This window comes from Rhipicephalus microplus, chromosome 3 (assembly GCF_043290135.1).
Source record: "Rhipicephalus microplus isolate Deutch F79 chromosome 3, USDA_Rmic, whole genome shotgun sequence".
In the NCBI taxonomy this organism is placed as follows: Eukaryota; Metazoa; Arthropoda; class Arachnida; order Ixodida; family Ixodidae; genus Rhipicephalus; species Rhipicephalus microplus.
Window position 1 is genome coordinate 136520928 of NC_134702.1, and position 7139 is coordinate 136528066.

Consider the following 7139-nt stretch of genomic DNA (forward strand, 5'->3'; position numbering starts at 1 on the left):
CGCTCAATTTTACTAATGAGAAATTTATGATGTGGACTCCAAATTATATCGGCGTATTCTAGTGCTGGTCTAATCAGGGTCTTATAGGCGGTTAGCTTTACTGCAGGGGGAATGTTACGGAGTTTTCTCTTTAGGAAGCCCAATTTACCTTGTGCTTTCGAACAAATTGCAGTTATATGTGGATCCCAATTAAGGTTGGATGTTAATGTAACTCCCAAATATTTAACTTGATCGCTTTTAGTAATTTCTAAGTTGTCTATTGTATAAGCAAATTTGAGTGGTTTTTTCTTATTCGTGAAAGTTATGGCTACGGTTTTCCGCGCGTTCAATGTCATTCCCCACTGGGAACACCAGGCTTGAATTTTTGTTAATGAGTGATTAAGGTTAATCTGGTCCTCAGTTCGATTTACCCTTGTGTACACAACGCAGTCATCTGCGAAAAGCCTTATTTGAACGGGTGAGTCAATGACCATAGGAATGTCGTTGATGTAGATAAGAAACAAAATTGGTGCTAAGACTGATCCTTGTGGTATGCCCGAAAGGACGTTCAGGCTGTTTGACGTGTGGTTGTTCACAGCGACAAACTGCTTGCGGTTGTGTAGATATGATGTTATCCATGTAATAATATTATCTTCAATACCAATTGCATGCATTTTAGTTATTAGATCAGGGTGGCGAACGACCTAAAATACTTTTGCAAAATCTAAAAAAACGGCATCTATTTGTCCTCTTTCATTCAGTGCATTGGCAATGTCGTTGGTAATCTCGGCTAGCTGCGTGACTGTCGATAAGCCAGATCGAAAATCATGTTGCCTATAGTAGAGTAGGTTGTTAGTTTCTAAATGTATTGATTGATTTGTGGGGTTTAACGTCCCAAAACCACCATATGATTATGAGAGACGCCGTAGTGGAGGGCTCCGGAAATTTTGACCACCTGGGGTTCTTTAACGTGCACCCAAATCTGAGCACACGGGCCTACAACATTTCCGCCTCCATCGGAAATGCAGCCGCCGCAGCCGGGATTCGAACCCGCGACCAGCGGGTCAGCAGCCGAGTACCTTAGCCACTAGACCACCACGGCGGGGCTTTCTAAATGTATTATAATGGCTTTAAAAATTATATGCTCTAATATCTTGCAACACGTGCTGGTTAATGAGACCGGGCGGTAGTTACTGGATTGTAGTTTAGAACCGGATTTATGTATTGGAATAATCTTTGCCATGCGCCAGTCATTAGGGATTGTCTGCGTAACTATTGAAGTGGTGTAGATTTTATGTAGACATCGGCTTATCCAGTCAGCATATTTATTAAGAAAGGTGTTCGAAATATTGTCTGGGCCTGGAGTCTTCTTAGTGTCAAGGTTGCGGAGTAGGCACTGAACACCTTCTTCATTAATCTGCAATTCTGGCATAGGGTTAATTAAAAGATATGATGGTAAAGATGCTCCAGAGGACCCATGCGCGAAAACTGAGTGAAAGAAGGCATTTAATTCATCGGCTATCTGGTCTGGTTGCGTGATAATTTTGTTGCCCGATGTGAGCTGGGTAATATCAGAATGCTGCTTAGACAAGTAGCGCCACAACTTTTTGGCTCAGACTGCATGAATGATGGAAGCGTGTCAGAATGGAATCGAGACTTAGCGCTGCAAATTTTGCTGTTCAGTGTAGCGATAAGGCCTTGTAGTTGATCAGAATTGCCGGCCTTGCGTCGCCTTTTAATCTTCGTTTTTAAATGTATGATCTCCCGCGTCACCCACGGATAATCCCGGTCAACGCGTTTTCTTTTTAAAGACACGTGACGAGCTTCACAATCGCCCACAATATCTTTAAAGCATGTCCACAGTTCGCCCACGTTGTTAATTTTATCGAAAACAGGAAATGACGATTCTAAATGGGCGAAGATAGCAGTGTGATCTGCACGTGCATAGTCCCTGAAATAAGTAGCTCTGGATTTTTTTGTTTTTTGAACTAGTGTTAAAGGACACGAAAGAGAAACAATCTTGTGGTCGCAAATCCCATCTTCAACACTTATACAACAGTTTTCAAGGGAATTACTTACAAACATGAGATCAAGCACAGATTAACAAGAACCTACAATACGCGTAGCAGTAGATACTAGTTGTGACAATGAGAAACTAAACGCTGTTAGCAACAATGATTCCGCACTTGCTACCTCTCGGTGATCATGACCCAATTCAGGCCTGTTAATTCCTGGCAAATTAAAATCTCCGCATAAAATTATCTTCGAACGTGAATTTGTGTGTTGTGCAATATAGTCATGCATAATCTCTGAATATTCAGTGTGCAGTTCACACTCTATTTTAGTGTGAAACTGCAAATGTTATGAGCACAATCGCTCGTTTCTTTAGAGCATGGTGGAAGCATGCTGCGAGAACCGAAGAAAGGCGAGGAATTCAGAAGGCGATGCGCATGGTCGACGATCACGCTAGAGGCTCCCACCAGTGGCGTAGTCAGGTGGTGGCACACCTGGCCCTGCTCCCCCCCCCCCCCCCTATTTTTTCCCAATAGCATACATAACGCAAAATGACAGTTTGCTTGTACGGCCAAAACTTGAGATTAAGGAATTGCCCTGCTTTTTCTGACAAAAAGCTTTCCTACTACGCTCCTTCTTTATTGCTTCGTGCGTTTTGCCGACAAATACTCGACAGCACATTGCGGCAGCAGAACGAGAATGCAATTCATGCGTCACTGCGAGTTTTTCCGTGTTCGGCGTGCCTCTGATTGAATATATATCGTCCTTTTAATATTACAGCTCTTAGAATCTAAGATCAATTGAGTTTTTAGTTGCAGGTAGAGCCTTTTAGGGGCATACCAGATGTTTTTTTCTTTTTTGCATGCTGGCGAAAGTGGGTAAACAATTCGTCCCAAGGGTTCACCCAAACCTCCATAATATGACTACACTGGCCGCGAATAACATTCGACAATGAATAAATTTTAGTCGGCTTTGCGTTATTACGTGTTTCACACTTTATTTTTGGCGAATGCTGCAACCCAAGTACGGCACCTTTAAACGAGACATAGGGTGGCGGGTGGTGAAAAACTGCTCGACTTAACACCACGCAGCACCACACAGGGGACAAGGCTTTAGACACGCAGGCACTGAATAATACGAAGCAGTTGCATTCCGACATGCCAGCCTGGTGTGGTGTGGGAGCATGGGATTTCTCGGTGGTGATTACTGTGTTCAGTAGCGCCGCCAAATGTTGATGCGAAATTTTCCTCGTTCCGTCCTCACGCTTGTTATTTAATAAGCGACAGCAGCCTTCGTCTAATGATTCCACAGCTATAGGCCTAATCAAATCAATTTCATGAGCTGCAGCCGCACAAAGCCGCTAATCGCGCACTACCATGCCTTTTGCAATATAGAACAGTTCTGCAGAGTCGCCAATGCTGCAAATTCTTCTCCACCATAACGTCAGAAAAAACGTAATTTGCGCGTTAGCATGAACCCCTTTCGCTTGGAAAGCATGTGTGTGCCTCATCATCGTTTTTGTGACATGCGACACGTTGAGAGACATGTAGGTTAGCATGTACACCTCGTAAAAGCGCCCCACTGTGAGCGGAGACATTTTGAAATATTCCGTTTGGGTGCATACAAATCCAGGCAGAACCGAAAAAGAGGCGAGTTATGATAAACCTTGAGTTTTCGGCCCCATTTCCCAACGTCACACAACGGTGAAACAGGTGAATTATTAACTTCATCAGGTGAAACATTAACTTCGATGGAATGTCTGCAGCTTCCACCTCCAATTTAATCTGAACCCTATTCTTCTCTCCTGTTTGCGCCCGCGCCTGTGACCATCGTCGAAACATTTACTGGATTGCCCTACTGAAATGTCCTGAGCCAGTCTCATACCTCATTATGAGACCGTTGTGTAACCACACACTGAACACTCAGTACACTGCATTAATGGTACACTGCATACTGGGTGCGCTGCAAACTGCATACTGAATACACTGGAAACTAGGTACATCGCTTACTGGGTATACTGCACCAGCACACACTGACACAGTCGGAAAGCGCATGTATTGCGCATGAGCTGAGCTTCCCAAGCGTAGCCGTGGTAAATAAAGTATCAATTCACAAGCATTGCAATCACTGACTTTATTTCACCACGAGATAACCTATATAAAAAGAAAGAAGGTAACAAAAGAAGAAAATACATCAGCAATAAAACATTGTCACAATTACATAAAAACACCAGGCCTGCGCGGAACGCACAGCACAGTAACAAAGAAAGCTAGAATAGCAGCCTTTCAGAGCCTTATTAAACAATCATTGAATAACTTGGAGGCACGCTTGTTGGGTACTCACTACTGCATTATTGATAATAATTTCTGGGTAGTAGGCCGGCAGTTGCTATGCTATCCTTTGTCATTCTTCTGAGAAGTGGGGTATCCGCTAAACACTTGCAAGGAATATCGGGACTTGTTCATGTAGTGGCTGACGATGATGAGCAATTATGCCTGAAGTGGCTATGCTCTACAGTTATTAAGTGATCAAGAACAAGCTTTTGTAATGGGTTGGAGCATTGAACGATCTACTAGGTACGCTGTTCGCATTGTGTGACGCCTGGTTGTTTTTTTTGCTGTTTTAAAACGTTTTTCTATTCATAATTCCTATTCGTGATTCCTTTCCTGACATGAAGCTTGACTAAGGCAAGTTTGCGAACAAGTCCCAAGCACCTGCGGGGCTCAGTTGTAGATGTTGGGCTGGCATGCAGCGGAACCAAGTTCGAGCCCCACTATGTCCTTGCTCCTAGGTTGTTTTTTTTTCTCTTATTTAGTGTGAAGTGGTTACGGACACCGGTGGCGGCAACGACAGTGGCCGCCAGAACCCATTGTGATCTCCTAACAGCTTCTGCTGTAAAAGCAACCGTAAATAGACCCTGACACCACTGGATAGATCACTTTATTGCCTCACCACTTTACTCGCACCAAAAACTATTGAATCGATCCTGTATGTACAAGGAAAACTGGTGATCTGTCACGCTTTGATTGCTTATTCTCTTCTCTCGTTCTGCTGATTGCACTGGACGCTGAGCAGGGGGGAACAACATTGAGGAAGGAAGTTACATTATGAAAACGTCGTGACATTCAAAACGTTTCCTTTCAATCGCTTCGCTTACCTTCCGTGTGATCGTAGGCACAGGCACTTGGAGGCTTCTCACGGCAACCACGGCAACTATGCAGCTCACAATGCTCACTCAGCCAATGGCTGGGAAATTCGGGAATACAGCAGGGACAGTTTGGTGTATGGCATCTTTTGTACAGAAAAGAGGGAGCGACTATGTAATAATGATTAGCTCGTGCGTTCTCAGGAGCATAGATTTATAATGAGCTGCGCTTTCTAAGTACGCTGAAAAAGTGTCTTAAGGCTTCTTAAAGCGAAGGGATGGGTCCTTAGGAAGCTGCATTTATTAGTGTATCTAACTGAATCAACCTAATACACATTTTTAATTTTTTCTAAAGATTGCAAATTTTCCAGTATCAGTTTATTAGGAGTATTGCAGGCACAAAAACGAAGGAAGACGTCTTATAACAAAAAGAGAAACGGGCATATATAGGTTCTAATAGAAATTGACAAATGAGTCTTGACATCACCAGGAGTATCGGCTGTCTCACCACTTCTAAGAGCTCAGCCTTTGTTGCTGAATGTGTCTCCATTTAGAAGGCATCGCCTTTCCTGAAATAAACCGGATATGACTAGTGCTCACTTGACCTATTAATTACAAAGGTGTCTGCTCAACAACTGACCTTCCATGGGCGAAGCTCTTTTGAAGTTAAGGCTTGTTTGTTTAAGCTGGTGCTGGTGTCATTGTACGCCGTAGCCACCGCCGCCGATGATGATGGTGAGAGGGATGCCAATGAAAATGAAGAGAAAGCGCTGTGCTTGTTTTAGTGGCAAAGCTCCTCTTAGTCTAATCTTCTCACTGCTCGCGCGTAATTGAGACGAAGAAACGACAAAAAAAAGGCAAAGAAAATGAACGACCTTTTTTGTCTCATTTCCTAGATGGCATTACTCTGCCGTTACTCTCGGAACTACCACTACCCTCTGAATTGCTGCTGCGCGTGCTTTGCCTGAGTGCACAGAGTGCCTTTTTCAGTCTCCTGGATAGTCGCCGTACGTGGCGGATCGTTGGTGGGGCATGAACGAAGCTGAGCGGCGGGTTCGCTGAAGACGCTTGCGGTCGGCTTCGTCGGCTCGCGCCTCGTTAGTGTTACGCGCGCACCATCCGCATTCTCGAACGCACGCGATAGGACGCATGTACGCATGCACGGACGAATGGACACACAGACGCATAAATGGACGGACGCTTCGCCTCACTCATCATCATTCACTCCTAGTATAAGCTGTGATTTTTTTCAAAACTTCACTGCCACACTATTCATGGCTAATACTGCGTGGTGGATAGATCCACTACTCTTGGTACCCCCTATAGGTCATGACGATGGCGAGGATGCTCGTGACCATGAAGAACTAGCACGTTCCACACCACACATTTTCTTTCTGCTATGATGGAACAATCTATGCACGGTACCCACTATACGCCTTGATGGTGACCATGATGATTGTGGCGATTAACATGAAGAAGGCGATGATCACGAAAAACGAATGATTTGTGCAGTGGATGACGCCATGATAAGCTCTACGATGCGCTTGGTATGACTGGAAACAATGAACAGCTACCAAGGGAACGTGCACACACCAATTACTTACCAACTTCAGGTTAGGTATGACGCCATAAAGCCGCAATGATGAAGGGAAAACGAAATTGTTCACCTCAATGCAACATACCCATACACATGGTATATTTTGTCGGCCCTTATCTGTAGCACGCATAGTGGAAGCAGGGTGAGGAGAGCATATGTGCATTGCACATGCGCATTGCACATGCGCGGGACGAGCGTCGGCATCCAAAAAAGCCACAGAGGGCGGAAAAGTGGCTGGTAGATAGGAAGGGGGTGAAACGAGCCTGGGGGCTTTTCGGCGGCAGGCGAGTGATAGGACGCGGTATCGGTCACGCTAGGCGCGACGAGGCTTTCCTCCGTGCATGCTACAGAGGGGAGACCCTGCCGGTTTGGGGGCGTCTGCTAACGCGATTCGATGGCTCGTAA